Below are 17,182 nucleotides of genomic sequence, written 5' to 3' on the forward strand. Positions count from 1 at the left end.
ATACATTGCTCTAGGAGCTTGCTTAAGGCCATAAAGTGCTTTATCAAGCTTGTAGACATAATCTGGATGTTTGGAATCTACAAAGCCTGGAGGTTGTTCAACATATACTTCCTCCTCCAATTCTCCATTGAGAAAAGCACTTTTCACATCCATTTGAAAGATAGTAAACTTTTTGTGAGCAGCATAAGCCAAAAATATCCTTATGGCTTCTAACCTAGCAACTGTGCAAATGTTTCATCATAATCAATTCCCTCCAGTTGAGAATATCCTTTTGCAACCAGTCTTGCCTTATTCCTTGTAATTATGCCATCACTGTCAGTTTTGTTTCTGAATACCCACTTTGTACCAACAACAGATCTATTCTTTGGTCTTGGCACTAGGGTCCAGACTTTGTTTCTTTCAAATTCATTTAACTCTTCCTGCATTGCTTGCACCCAATCAGCATCTTGAAGAGCTTCTTCCACTTTCTTTGGCTCAGTCTGAGAGAGAAAAGAATTGTAAAGACATTCATTTGAAGTACCTGTTCTAGTTCTGACACCTGCATCAGGATATCCAATTATCAAATCAGGTGTATGTGATTTTGTCCACTTCCTTGCAGATGGAAGGTTTTCTCTAGAACTGGATGCTCCCCCTATGATCCATGCTGTCTTCATTTTCATTTTCTGATGCTCCTCCTGAAACTATGCTCTCTGAGTTGGATTCTTCAGAATTTAGATTTTCAGCACTATCAGAACTTGGCTTATCAGAACTTGACGAATCAGAACTTGAAGAACCAGATGTATGTTCTGGTGTTTCTTGAGATGTGGTAAGATCTTGAGTATGCTCCCCCTGCATAGGTGCATCTTCCTTTGACGTAGTCACCACAGTTTCAATAACATCAGAGTTTAATCCATCCGAGTTTACAGTATCAGGACTTAGACTGTCAGGATTTTCAATATCAGAATTTGAGTCTTCATTTTCAAATCTCAGCTGATCATGGTCAATGAAATCTTCAAGACCAGTAATCTTCTTGTCATCAAAAGAGACATTGATAGATTCCATGACCACTCTTGTTCTCAAATTATAGACTCTGAAGGCTTTTGTGGAAAGTGGATATCCAACAAAGATTCTTTCATCAGCTTTTAGATCAAACTTGGATAGCTGTTCAGGATGAGTCTTGAGAACAAAACACTTGCATCCAAATACATGAAAGTACTTCAGATTTGGCTTCTTTTTCTTCACCATCTCATATGGTGTTTTTCCATGCTTGTTAATGAGTGTTGTATTTTGAGTAAAACAAGCAGTCTGCACAGCTTCAGCCCAAAAATAGGTTGGAAGCTTTGCTTCTTCAAGCATTGTACGTGCAGCTTCAATGAGAGTTCTATTCTTCCTTTCAACAACTCCATTTTGCTGTGGAGTTCCAGGAGCAGAAAATTCCTGCTTTATTCCATGGTTTTTGCAGAACTCTTCCATTATCAAATTCTTGAACTCAGTATCATTATCACTCCTTAAGATTTTCACATAATCTTTGACCAATTTATCCAGATGTTTGACATGATTAATCAAGATAGATGCAGCTTCACTTTTTGTGTGCAAGAAATACACCCATGTGCATCTGGTGAACACATCCACTATGACCAACGCATATTTCTTCTTTGCAATAGACATGACATTCACTGGACCAAATAGATCAACATGTAGTAGATGATAAGGCTCAAGAATTGATGATTCAGTTTTGCTCTTAAATGAAGATTTTCTTTGTTTGGCTTTCTGACAAGAATCACAAAGGCCATCAGGAGCAAATACTGACTTTGGCAGTCCTCTCACAAGATCTTTCTTGACCAGTTCATTTATATTGTTGAAATTTAAATGAGAGAGTTTCTTGTGCCAATTCCAGCTTTCTTCAATTGATGCTCTACTCATCAGACAAATTGCAGAACCATCAGTACTTGTTGAAAGCTTAGCTTCATAAATGTTACCACGCCTGTATCCTTTCAGAACAACTTTGCCTTTAGATTTACTCACAATTTCACAGTGTTCTTCAAAGAAATCAACATGATAACCTCTGTCACAGATTTGGCTTATACTCAGCAGATTGTGTTTAATTCCTGAAACCAGAGCTACTTCTTTAATTATGACATTCCCAAGATTGATATTGCCATATCCCAATGTTTTTCCAATGTTGCCATCTCCATAAGAAACACTTGGGCCAGCTTTCTCCACAAAGTCTGATAGCAGGGCCTTATTTCCAGTCATATGTCCTGAACATCCACTGTCCAGAACTAGAATATTTTTCCTGTTGCCCTGCAATCACAAAGACCACTAATTATTAGTTTTAAGGACCCAGACTTGCTTGGATCCTTTGGTCTTATTAAGTTTGTTAACATTTGCAGCGGATTTAGCATCAGAGTTTATGTTAACATTTTTCTTATCAGAACTTACACTATCAGACTTTGAATCAGAATTTACACTAGAAGGAACAATGGAAACTTTCTTCAAAGAAGGTTTTATTTGATAATAATCATAGTACAAACTATGATATTCCTTACAAGTATAAATGGAATGCCATAAACTACCACAATGAAAACAAGGATTTTGTGGTTTGTATCTAACAGACTGACTCTTAACTCCTGATTTTGAAGGTAAGGAGTTAATATTCTTATTCTTCCTGCAAAAAGAAGCCAGATGGTTAGAACTTCCACAGTTATGACATGTTTTCCTAGGAGCATCAGGAACAGGTTTATAATCATTACTTTTATTCACACCTTCCTTTCCATTCCTATTTTTCCTAGGTGATTTTACCTTATTTGCATTCTTAACATCTTTCAGCTTATACTTAAGCTGTTTCTTTGTCATTAAACCTATGTTTACTTCAGCTGTCTTTTCCTGTTTTAGTTTGTCAGAAGTTAATTCCTCTTTAACTTTTGATTTCTCATTTTCAGACTTTACAGTTACAAATTTAACAGGTTTTAACTTTGGCTTTTGCTTAACAACAGGCTTAATTTCTTCAGTTCCTTTATCATTCTTATCCTCTCCATAACCTAAGCCCTCTTTCCAGTTTCCACTACTTAGCAAATTTTGAGTTGTTTTGCCAGAGTTAGTCCAAGTCCTGATAATCTCTCTTTCCTTTTCTAACTCAGTTTTTAGAGATTCATTCATTTTTAGCACTTCATCCCTAACATAAAAAGCATCATCTCTATCCTTCTGAGTTTAATGGAACATGACTAACTCTTTTTCTAAGAAATCATTTCTTTTCTTAAAAGCAAGATTTTCAGAAGTTAATCTTTCACATGTTAAAGTTTGATCTCTATAACTAACAAACATGGTTTTAAGATATCTTCTCAACTCATTAATATCATCAGTATGAAAGGCATAAGTAGTCTGAGGTACCTTTGTTTCAGCAGCTTCAGAACTACTCTCAGCACTTTCTTTATCAGCATTTGCCATCAATGCATAGTTTTCCTCACTTTCAGAGTCTGAGGTGTCTGTCCAGCTTTTCTGCTTTGTGACAAGAGCCTTGTCTTTGTGACCCTTTACCTTCTTGCAATCAGGAGATATGTGGCCTTTCTCACCACAGTTATAGCATTTAACATTGGTATAATCTTCTCTGTAAGACTTTCCTACTCTGCCTTCAGATCTTCTGAAATTCTTCTTATCAGAACTTATGCCTTTCCTGGAAAACTTCTTTCCCTTCCTGAACTTCCTGTATGCAATCTTTGTGATTCCTTTCACCATAAGAGCACACAGCTTCATCATCTCCTCATCAGCATCAGTCTCAGGCAAGCTTTCAGAATCTGAGTCATCATCACTTTCAGAACTTGATGACTCAGTATCAGACTTTATGAAAAGAGCTTTACCCTTGTCTTTCCTTGAGGAAGCTGCTTTGGGGAATTCTTCTTCAGCCTTAAGAGCAACTGTCCTTGACTTTCCTCCTTTCCTCTTGCTTCTTTGTACCATCTCAAGTTCATGAGTCTTGAGCATTCCATAGATTTCATCAAGAGTTGTTTCATCAAGATTGTAGTTGTCTCTTATTGTCGTTGCCTTCAAATCCCAGCATTCAGGAAGAGCTAACAGGAATTTAAGGTTTGAATCTTCAAGATCATACTCTTTATCAACCAATGACAAATCATTCAAAAGTTTGACAAATCTATCATATAAATCATTCAATGACTCATTAGTCTTTGAGTCAAAATGTTCATACTCTTGAGTGAGTATTGTCTTCCTGTTCTTCTTAATTGTGTCAGTTCCCTGACACCTTGTTTCCAGAGCATCCCATATCTCCTTAGCAGTCTTGCAGTTGATTACCTTGTTTGACATTACATTATCAATGGCACTATGCAGTAAGTGTCGTACCTTAGCATCCGTAGCAATTGATGCTATATCTTCAGCAGTATAATCACTCTTCTCCTTTGGTACGGTCTTTGCTGCTTCACCTGCAACTGCAACTGCGAGCTTGGTTGGTTTGTGAGGCCCTTCCTTGATTCTATCAAGGTATTCTGGATCTGTTGCTTCCAGGAACATGGTCATCCTTACCTTCCATATGGGATATTCAGATGGTCTCAGTATAGGAACTCTGATAGTCTCATACTGACTTTGAATTTGTGTCTTTGGAGGTTCTTCAGTTTTTGTAGGCTTAGTTGGAGTTTCTGTGTCAGACATGATTGTGTTTAGATCTTTAACTGTATGTGTGTTAAAAGATTAGCTCTGATACCACTTGTTAGGTCACACACACTGTAGAGGGGGTGAATACAGTGTATAATACAATCAAGTCGAACTTTAATATCTTAAGTAACAGAAAATTACAGTATGGAACTGTTACCTCTCAGTGATGAACAAATATCACGAGAGCTGCTAGGGTTACAATGAATAATCTTCTTGAATATAATAGCACTTATAGTGTAAACCCTATGTCTGTGTTTATATACTACACAGTTACAAGATAATCGCTAATTGATATGGAATATAATTCTGCTTCCTAAAATATATCAATCAGATATCTTTTCTTCCAAGTATTCCACTCTTCACGGAACTCCTTCTTCATGCATATCTCTTCTTATGTTTATCTCGATCTTCTTCTTGGATTTTTAACGCAGCGGGGTCATGGCAAAACACTTTTACACATATAAAATCCAAATAAAAGCATATAAATCGTGAATAAAAATTCGAGGGATCGAATCTAACCTTTTAAAATAATTCGGAGACAACGATCAGAGATCCTTAGCAGTTGCTCTTCAAGTGTGAAGCACTCCACCGGTATCCACCAAGAAAACGATGTTAAGGAGGAGGAAGGAGGTGGAGAGAATTGGGTTTTCCAAACTTTTTGGGTTTTCGGGTTCGATGGGGTTAGAATAAAATAGGGTCTATAATAGTGGGAATAGGGATCCTACATTCCATTACACGACCCCGGCTGTAGCACGAACCGCCATGTAATGTTCAATAGGCAGACAACTCTTGTCAATTACATCTAATGTTATTCCCTAATCAAACTTTAGCCTCTTGAATAATTGAGTCTCAGCTGTAGCACGACAAACTCAATATTCTAAGTCAAGTCTAACCCAACATTCCGTACAGTTGAATCAGTCCCCAAAGGCCCACGGCTGTAGCACGTACCGACCTTTAGATTCTTATTCAATGTACACATCTCTATGTAATAGACAAGTATTTCTTATTTTGAAATCAAAGCCCTCGGCTGTAGCACGAACCGACAATGATTCAAAAATAAGAACTACTTTCTACCATGTTGGAAGGCTATGACCGACACAAGCCCGTTGTATCATTGGCCAATTACTACTTGATATTATTTAATTTTAGAGGGATTATATTACGTTACAATCATAATCATATTATAAAGAGATTCTTCCTTTTAAATTAAATATTTCAAATCAATAATCAATAATCAGACGATTCCCAGATCGGGTGGAGCATTGTCAAGAGGCGTCACTTAATAACCCTTTCTTACAGATAGAAATCTGTTGTTGACAGAATCATCCTTTCTCTCATATCAAAAATTCATATTCAATTACGTGTTTCATAAACACAAGAATCTCATGATTGTATTCATAATATTGTTATTAAGGTTATGAAACAATTTCACTATACTAGGTTGTCTAACAGACGCCTTATGTTCATTTAAGTTCACCTAAATCTATCATCGCATGATAAACTAAGCATATATCACATATATCAACATGAATAAACACCAAGGTAGGCATGTTATATCATCTAGCATATTAGTCTAAGCATTATACATCTCTATGTATCACATGAAGCATTTAAAATCAATTCAAACGATCAAAAACAGCTTTAAAACACTTCATGGAATATAAACAGTTCAAAAGTTTTATATAAACTAAAATTGATCACTCCATTAGATCCATCTCGGAAAAATGAATCCAACGGTATATTGCACGCCCAAAACGGAGTTACGAAACTCCCAGAAAATCAATTTTAATATCAACAGACGGGCTGTAACGCATTACAGGAACGCGTTACAAGCCCTGTAACGCATTCCGGTGATGCGTTACACACCTTTTAAGCCATTTAAGGGTGTAACGCATTCCGTGAATGCGCCACAGGTGTGTAACGCATTCCCGGAATGCGTTACACCCCTATTTTTTTTTCAGCAGCCGCCTGACAGATTCCTTCTCGGTTAACGTGCCTGACATCTGTGCTTCTCTGTTTCTACTTTTTCCGTGCAGCAGCCATTGTCTGCTCTCTTAATAGCAGCAGCAACAACACAGATATATACATATAGACTAACAATTTATATATATATGTACAATTATTTAATTACGAATTTTAATTGAAACAACTTCAAAAATTCATAATAAAAAATCTATACATCCTAAAATTATGAAAAAAAATACCCAGACGATCTACAACACTTGTAGAACCCAGATCAACATTCAAAATTATTATGAGAAACGATTTCTCATCAGACAAAATTAATCCATGATATAACTTGTAAAAATCATAATTAATTCATACAAGCACATAAAATTCTGAAATTTTTACCACAGATCTATATGCATACAACCTATGCTCTGATACCAATTTTGGATTTTTAACGCAGCGGGGTCATGGCAAAACACTTTTACACATATAAAATCCAAATAAAAGCATATAAATCGTGAATAAAAATTCGAGGGATCGAATCTAACCTTTTAAAATAATTCGGAGACAACGATCAGAGATCCTTAGCAGTTGCTCCTCAAGTGTGAAGCACTCCACCAGTATCCACCAAGAAAACGATGTTAAGGAGGAGGAAGGAGGTGGAGAGAATTGGGTTTTCAAACTTTTTGGGTTTTCGGGTTCGATGGGGTTAGAATAAAATAGGGTCTATAATAGTGTATTTATACGCAAAATTTTCAGCTGAAATTTTCCCATAAATAATATTATTATTATCCCATTTATTATTCTCATTAATAATTAAAACACCTTTTAATTATTAATCCTTTTTCTAAACACTTTAGAAATAATTCTCTCTCTTGATTTAATTTCCAAAAATTAAATCCTTAATTAATAATATTAAGAACTTTTCTTAATTAATTTATAATCAATTAAATCTCATTTAATCAATTATTAAATTTTCCAATTAATTATTTATTTCATAAATAAATAATTATTAGCCATTATTAATTAATTCCTCCACCATTAAATCATTATCTTTTTATGGTGTGACCCTGTAGGTTCAATATTAAGACGGCAGTAGAAATAAATAATAATAAAACTATTTTATCATTATTTATATAAATTCTCTAATTTATTAAATATGATTAATTTATTAATCACATTTATTCTACATCGTGAGGGATACTTCTCAGCATATCGCGACTATCCGGATAATATGAATTCACTGCTTAGAATACCAAGAACCTATTCAGTGAATAGTTACCGTACAATAAACTCCTTCTACCCTACAATGTTCCGATTAAATACAAGGCATGGATCTCGTGTCAAGCCTATCTAATTCAATCACTTGCTTACCATTTACTATGCGTAGTTCTATGCAAATTAGAAACTCCTTTCTAATTTCATTCACTCTGGCCAGAGATTCCTGAACTAGCATAAGTGGATCAGCCTTGAACATTCGCTTCCTTCACCGGAAGGGGTAGATCCTTTATTGATCATACACTATCTTCGTGTACAAATTCCTATACCCAGAAGAGCCCTAATAATTGTCCCTGGAGACTAAGAACTAAACCAAAACATAGTTCAGTGTACACAAGATGACTATGATGACCTCAAGTCTAAGGATACTTGTACAACTATCACTAAGCGAACAACTGCTGACACGTGAGTGAACTCCATCAGTTGTTCAGCTGGGCGAGTCATGTTCAGTGAACTTATTCCATAATAAGCACCTACATACTAGCTATAGTGTCACCGCACAAATGTCTATGAGAACAGACATCCTTCATAATGAAGCAAGCATAGTATGTACCGATCTTTGCGGATTATTAATTACCAGTTAGTAATCCTATGACCAGGAACTATTTAAGTTTAGAGTTATCATCTTTTTAGGTCTCACTATTATGATCTCATCATAATCCATAAAAAGCTTTACTCTAAACTGTGGTATATCTTATTTAAACACTTAAATAGATAAAGCCCGTAATAAAAATAAAACAAGTCTTTATTAATATCAATGAAATCAAAACAGATTACATAAAAGTTATTCCTAAATCCTAATACATGATTGGACTTAGGACATATTCCTTTCACTTCTTTCCTTTAATCAGCTACTGTCCTTATCTAAACGTCCTTCAGCACTTAAGTTCTGATATCTAACTTCTGATGATTATCTCCTGATAATATAAGTACTGATATCCTTAAGTCCTGACTTCCAGTATAAGTACTGATTAATGGTTAAGTACTGATTTGTCCTGTTAAGTAAGATCTGAAATCTAAACATAAATCATATTAGCCATAACATTATTAAATATATCTAACATGCCATCCTGCATAAAATTTTATGAGTGCACAAACACATATATCACAAAATCATATCCAAAATCTTAAATCTACCCGTATGAAGTCAACCCAAAACTCACAGGTCAAATCCTAAAGGACAGTCTACAGAAACTATAACCTGGCTCTGATACCAACGTCGTAATACCCCACTTAAACAAGTAGATGCTACACAAGCTAAGTCTTATTTATTAATGAAAGCAAAACAAGCTAAACCTAATTTATTAAACTAATAAAAGTTCAAAATCTTCAAAATAAAGTTCTCTAACAAGATCTAAAATAATATGGAATAAAACATGTCCTTGACTTTATTTTCAAGTAGATAACAAGCTAAAATATGGGCAGCACTCATCACACCCCCGCTTTACCCTTGACTACCTATGGAAAACAATAAATACGGGTGAGTCAAATGCCCAGTACGAATATATCTTTAAAATGTAATACATAAGTACTTTTCATATAAATAATTAGCCAAGAAGAAAGGAAATATGATAGTAACTAATCAGACAAATCAAATAAATGGCTGAGAACAAGTAAGGTGGGTACTAATAAGGGCATTTTATAAAACCTCTGCTCGCTAGTAAACACCAAGTAAATCACGGTGCAAAGAGTTCCTTTTCCGGTTATCCACAAGAAGGATAAGATGAAATGTATAAAACATTTCCCAAAACAAACAAAATGATCATGATCTTAATCATGCCTCATACCCGAGAGACATGCTCGTATACTCACAGCACTGATACGAGTTAGTGCCGAGAGCACCAAAGACTGTAAAAACTCCATGTGTCTCGTTACAAATTTATTTTCCAAGTAGTCCGAATGAGATGGATCCAATAAATAAACAAAGAGTCACCTTTAATCTCAAGGAAAATATATGACCGAGGGGTATACAAGGTGTAGCAAAAAGTCACACTTTATAAAAATATAACTAAGGAGTATAATGGAAAATGTATAGAATTTAATAAAAAGAAAGGGAATAGATATCACTACCTGGAATCAATCTAGAATATTTAATAATGCTCACAGAACTACAATTCAACCTCCAAATCAATCTATAATAAAAAAAATACATTTATAAATAGATGCTTACTATCTTTCTAAATGCTTAGCAATATAAAAATATAATTATATATGCATGCTCACTGTTGTGATGGTGACTACATATTAATAATACTTAATTAAACATGTAAAGTAATAACTAAATAGCTTATAAAAACAATTTGATATATTTGTAAATTTTGTAACAGCGACAATAAAGTATAAGAATTTTAACATATCACTAAAATGCACTTATTACCTTTTAAGGAAAATGCAACATAATAATAATAATTATAACAACAATAATTATATGAATAAACTAATTATTTAATAATAAAATTCTATAAATCTTAATTAATAAATGAGATTCTCATGTACTTTAACACATGCATAATTATAATTAAACTAATGTCTCATATTTCATCAGTTAATATAATTATTTATCACCAATTTATTTTTACATAATTTCCTTATAACTTAAAGATAAAATAAAATTATAACTAATCATATACTAGAATGATACTCAATTAATCATGATATAATGAATTTACTAGAATCTATACTATTAAAAACTCACCTACTTAATATGAATAAATAATTTATGAAAAGAAGTACATATTCATATTGTTACAAATTTGATGAAATCATAAGTATTGATTCAAATAATTAAATTATGACTTACATTGTACATTTAAAATAAAAACTTAAATTTTTATTTTTACATTCAAAATCTATGTTACACTAAACAAATGATAACTTGGTAACAATATACACATCCATCAAATCAAATATATCACTTAATCTCAATAAGGAACAAATGGCCAAATTTATAAAAATAGATCAGGTTATCAGTTTATTAGCAACACATGTGATCAATACACCTTCTCACCTAATTATATTATGTACTCATAAAACATTCAAAACTAACTAAAAAGCATTAAAACTACACATAAATTATAAACATGAGGATGATAACAACTAACTAATCTCCTACATGCTAAAATAAGTATAATAATAAATATGAAAAGTTAACTATTTATACCTGTCTAAATATAAATAAAAACCAAGAGTAGTTGCACACCTTTATATATATTGTTAGGAATATTGAATAACATGAACAGCTAAGTTGACAAACCCAACACCTTTGATAAGAATCCGAGAGACAAAGTGACCGATTAATCTCTCCCAGACAAGATGATAGATTATCCTGCTATGCTAGACCACAACCTCTTGGTATCCACTCTTGATTTTCAACGGCTAGACCACAACCTCTTGGTATCCACTCTTGACACTAGAGTGGAAATCTATTTATATAACAAGTGACTCCACGACTTGTAACTAATGCCCACTAGTTTCTCCACGTCCAGGTTAAATAACTTCTTATACATCTTATCAACTAACTTTCAAATTTTAAAAACTAACAGATATCTTAAAAATTCAAATTGTAGATAAACAGTTATCTATGTTAAATAATATCCATAATTCAAAATTCTAAACTTTACTAATAAAATATTTACTAATTAATGAATCAAATAATGTACCAAATAAAATATGGGGTATTATATGGATGGTTTATAAGAAGAGCCAGAAGAGGTGCCTCAAAAACTAATGTATGTTTTTTATTTTATTTTTTCAGTTTTTATTCCAATATTCCATAAAACAAATAAATTATATTACTGCTTTAAGTTCTTCAACCCATTATAACATATCTATGGACTTTTGGCAGGTGAAATTACTCAATGTGGACCTATACCACAAATCTTTACTGTGATTTATTGACAAAGCTGTGGAAAAAGACTTTATTCACTACAAGAAATATGCCCATTTGCAATGGAATTTTTACACTGAAAATCGTCGCAATTGACCAAAAATATTCGACGTTTTTGCTCAAGTCTTAAGTTCAGATTTTTGTCATAAGTAAGCATTTCGTCATAAGTATCAATTTTGTCACAAGTATGCATTTCGTCATAAGTAACCATTTCGTCATAAGTACCAATTTCGTCACAAAGTTAACAAAAACGTCACAAGTTAGGGGAAGTGTAGCCCACTTTTAGTTGGCTGATAACTTAACTTCTGACGGTATATTCCGTCATTTATTGCTAATTTACGACGACCGGTGTGTCGTAAGTTAACACCTTGGGCCCACAAGCTTACCAGAATTAACTTAAAAACAAAAAAATAAATAAAATCACGAAGAACAACCGTCCCAAGTAACCCCAAATTCCGTTGTAAGTACCCAGAATAATTACGAAATTCCGTCATAAGTAACCCAGAAATCCGTCATAAAATAATATCTCCACAAGCATCCTGCTGGTTTTTCTGATTCCAGCCTTTTTCGGCTTTTAAATTGATTCCTACACCTTTCCAATCACAAATCCCAATCTATATACAATTGTACCGCAATTCAACAATAAAATATATTAAAATATGCAAAACAAAGAATAAGAAATCATCCACACATTTAAACCAAGCTAAATATGTAAGATATCACACTTTACATAAGAAAACCATATCGACTACATAAAAAGTTAAAACAATCCGGACATTAGCTTAGATCATTAGCTTAGATCATCTTACAAATTTTCACAGACTTAGTTCACAATTATCCTACAAACATTCATAACCCATTACACCGATATTTAACCTCTAATTATAGGACCGCCACGAGAGACTACGTTATAAGGCATACTCATATCTCGCTCATCATCGGATTCTGTCCTTTCGCTGCCCTCACTATCATCATCATCGTCGTCAGCCAGGGCCTTTCCCTAAAATATACATTACAATATAACATTAAAATCAGGTTTGAATCTAACACTGACATATATTTTTAAATTTAGGGAAATAATAATCTCAATGCATTTTATAGTTTATCTTATTGTGTGCACCTACTTTTCTACTTTTTTGCTTTTGAAAGTCAGGGTATTCATTGAATCATACTTTATTATGTTATTGTTAAGGTGCATATTTATCCATTTTGTCAACTTGTTTAGTTGTTATCCTTGCACTTTCTATAATATAATACAGGGATGAAGATCAGGATAGAAAAGATCAGCGGGACTCATCTCTCACAATCTTTTTTCTAGTTTAGGTTTCCACAAAGTAACTTATAGTACTACATTTGATTTGTTTTATTGTCCAAGGGCTTTAATTTTCTAAAATATATATCTTGCCTAAAATTCAAGTCAGCTGATAATTAATTGAGATTTCCTTATATATTCAACAAAAAATAAATATATATAATTTTCCTGTTGCACGTTTAAGTAGCCTCATACTTGCTCACTAGCTAGTACTAATTTAGACAAGTAGTGGCCTGATTGTCTTTTTGTTACTGTCACCAGAATGTTTAGTTCAAATACTAGCTAGACTCAGATTCTCAGTAACAAATAATGGGTGACAATTCTCAGTCTCAGACACTAAAAGAAAACACATATATAATTTAATGTAATTAGTTTGGCTTAACATCTTTATCATGTCACTGCAGGGAGACCACAAGACCAAACCAGTCATATATATAGAGAGAGAGAGAGAGAGTTGATCATTAGTAAGAAGAACTACAGATACATTTGGCTGATTTACAAAGTCTAATACATAATATTTATAACTTGAAATAATAATAACATATTATTTTTAAAAAAACAGATAATCATTACAGTCAAGAAATATATACCTCCACTAAGCATAAACCTTTACCAGTTGTGAAATTTTACATAATTTCATAGTAATATTTTAATCAAGCTTGCTGCGTTATTATTGTAATGATAATATTTTGATAAATTATTGTTGTTAGCTCTAGTGCAGATTTAAGTTCATGCATGATTAGCTAAAAAAATATTTATTATCTACCGTTAGATTATACCAGTACTACAATGCTGCAATGCTGCAATGCTGCTGAGCTATCTACATCACATGTAGAACCTTATTACATGATTTTGATTATAATATAACAATTTAGAAATGTCAGCAAAATCAGAAGAAACAAGAACAGAAGAGGAAAAAGCAGCATTGCTGTTAATGACTTTATCACTTGATATTTCTTTTTTTGATTAATGTTTTTAAATTAAGGGTCATGGATTTTATCATTTGAGAAGAAAATTAATTTATATATGAATTATTTTAGAATTACTTTGTATATTTTTTTTTCATATATATACAATACATCACTGGTTATAAAACAAGAATTAATCTATTTTGTAATACATTAGTATAAGTAGTTACATATGTAATACCTCAGTAGTTATAAAATAGATTCAATGCAATTTAATTTAGTACAATTGACCTTGACAATAATAAGACATGCCAACATTTATCATACAAGAATTCTATTGTAGTAATATGTTACTTAACACTACAAAGCTAAGATGGCAAGCCCAACAGGAAGGTGTATAGCAAAATCAACATCAAATTGTAGAAAACTACTATCATTTTAATACTCCAGCCAAAGCTACTGTCATTATCATGTACATCGGAACATGTATATATGTTGCATATATGTACTTGTTAGAAGTTTCTCTTCTGTATCCCGGTACAAATTAGAAAACTATAATGGTTTATACTTTTTACCTGGATTTTGTTTTCTATCAGGCTAAGGGATCGTTTAGTAAAAATCATAACAGACTCAGGACTGAAACTTCTCTTAGACTCCAGGATTCTGCTAATACAGCTGATGACCATTTATGTTTGCAGACCAAAATCTGCTACTATTTAGCATAATAGTTACAATTTCCACAAATCAGGCCACAATTAAAAAATCATGCAATCTTTACTTGAATCTACCGTAATTGATCAGAAAACTCATATCTTTATGTTTAACATTTAAGTAATAACATATCTATGTATGGAAGACCACTTACAATGATCTATTTGGCGTCCTCTGTAATCCACGAACCAATCCTGTCCTTGTCTTTTAATGTGTGACAGTCTTTATACACAATTATGTCATCCCGATTGCCACCGTGTTGCTCTGCATAGTCCTATTTAAGAAATTAAGAATATAAGTCAAATAAACAAATATAAAACTGATGAAGATACTCACACAACAATTTTAATATAATTCTAGAGAAATGTTAGATGCGAGTCAATGGTATAATACAACAGCATACCCGACGACGCCTATCAAAAGAACGTGCACCAGATGTGTGAGGCACTTTCACCGCACTTCGGGCTTTCTCAGTGCCTAGGGACAATCAATCCTAAAATGTGCAATTATACTTCTTTTGATAGGAATACAATATCTGCTTTACAACTGTTGAAAGACCTGAAGATAGATCAATACCTCGTTTGCCATCTAGTAGAAGAACAGGAGTTCTGCCAGAGGTTAAGCTCCTAAAGTTGTGTTAATGTATCTGATACAACATTTTTTATGTTAGCTATTTTTTCAAAACATTCTTCCATTAGATATGGACATACACGAGTAGAAAGTATAGACAGTCTATGAGCAGTTTGTTGGCATAGATCTTTAGGCCAGCTCTTTTATTCGAAGGTAGATTAATTTTTTCACCAAGTTGGCACCTGTCATACAAGGCCGAACCGTTCCGTTCTCTTATAAATATATGCCGGAAGCTGGAAGTGTGTCATTTGGTTAATGTGACAGACCAGTCATTTAATGACAACTAGCAGCCTGATATATATTCTTTTATAAACATGATAATCTGTAATCAATACAATATCATTGATATTACTGCTTATCTCCTAAAACAAAATGGCAAGGTGGAGCTCTAAATGTTTTAACTGATTGCACTGTCTCAATGTTGTTTTCTACTATTTATATTAATGTGTGTAGCTAACAGTAGATGAATACAGAGACTAGTCACATAGATAATGCAGGGAATTTTCCAAATTAGAGCTGTTCATACTATATAGTATCAGCCTGGACTAAGCCATATGCTGGACTATCTGGCTCCAATGGAGGCAGATTTATATACAGCTTAATGGATTCGATTACCAGAAACCAGAATTCTCTATCCACGTATTTGTGTTCGATAACGTAATTCATTTGATTAAAAGGGCAATGCAATGCATTACCATGAACCGAGTAATCCATTCATCACATGACTCACAGATTTACATTTCATTCCCATTCTCCTTAACAACCCAAACACCCCCTAATTAACACATTTCACAATTCAATTCACCCAAACCCTAAAATTTGGGTATTATACTACAAACAATAGCAAAAAACTGCAAAATAATAGAAACTCAACAATAAAATACAGAAAAAAGGTATTAGAATAATTGAAGTTGTATAAACATGTATGTATACCTGCATCCATTTGGCGGTGTGCGAAACGGTGACCTCGCTATTGACGACGCCGCTGATGAATCTGAGCTTGTGGAGAGATGATAAAGGAGATGAAACAGTGCGATTTGGGGATCTAATTAGGGTTTTTACCAGATTTGAAACCATTGCATAGCCTTGCTTTCTTGCAATCGCTGCCATTTTTTAAGAATTATGAATACATGAATACAACAGAGAAATAAATGTAGAATTAAAACAAATTGGAGGTTTTAGTTTGGGTTGAATCAGAAGGGGGTTTGGAGGTGGGTGGCGAGTTTATTGAGTTGAGAGGAGTAAGGTGGAGAGGAAACGATGTGTTAAATAGCTGATGTTTTTTTTATAATTTAGCTGACACAACGATATTTAACAAATTTATATTAGATTTTTTTTATAGTTAAATAAGAATGATAGATGTCTAAGTAAAATGGAGTGGTGATATTTTGATGATTGAAAATGGTAATTAACTTTTAAATTTCATTACATAAAATAAAAAAACTATCTAGGACGAAATTTTATTTGGTTTGTCATTTTAACAGTCAAGCATGAGTTTGACTCGTACAACTAACCGGTGTTTAATCATGAATTTGTGTTTCGATTATTTTAAAAATATTTTTCAACGATCCAACTGTATGAACGTAAATAGATATATATATTAATGATATAACCAAAATTTCATATCAAAATAATTTTACTTGGTTTACCAATTTAACAGTCAAGCATTAGTTTGACTAGCACAACTAACCAATATTTAACCATGAATTTGTGTTTTAGTTATTTTAAAAATATTTTTCAACGATCCAACCGTATGGATTTCAATAGATATAAATTAGTGATATAATCAAAATTTCATATCAAAATAATTTTATTTGATTTGCCATTTTAACAGTCAAACATGAGTTTAACTAGGACAACTAACCG

General features: G+C 33.0%; 1 long non-coding RNA gene across 3 annotated transcripts; it reads right to left on the bottom strand.

The window, feature by feature from the left end:
* Positions 1–12,427: 12,427 nt before the first annotated feature.
* Positions 12,428–16,586, bottom strand: LOC141682915 (uncharacterized). Of its 3 annotated transcripts, none has more exons than XR_012560004.1 (5): positions 16,250–16,586; positions 15,263–15,332; positions 15,090–15,163; positions 14,841–14,960; positions 12,428–12,755 (listed from the first exon to the last, which is right to left on the bottom strand). It is a non-coding gene; the product is annotated as an uncharacterized LOC141682915 (long non-coding RNA). The 3 variants fall into 3 exon arrangements; XR_012560003.1 differs by having other exon boundaries at positions 15,090–15,179; XR_012560002.1 differs by having other exon boundaries at positions 15,090–15,332.
* Between the last annotated feature and the right edge of the window lie 596 nt (positions 16,587–17,182).

This window comes from Apium graveolens, chromosome 9, assembly GCF_009905375.1.
Source record: "Apium graveolens cultivar Ventura chromosome 9, ASM990537v1, whole genome shotgun sequence".
NCBI lineage: Eukaryota > Viridiplantae > Streptophyta > Magnoliopsida > Apiales > Apiaceae > Apium > Apium graveolens.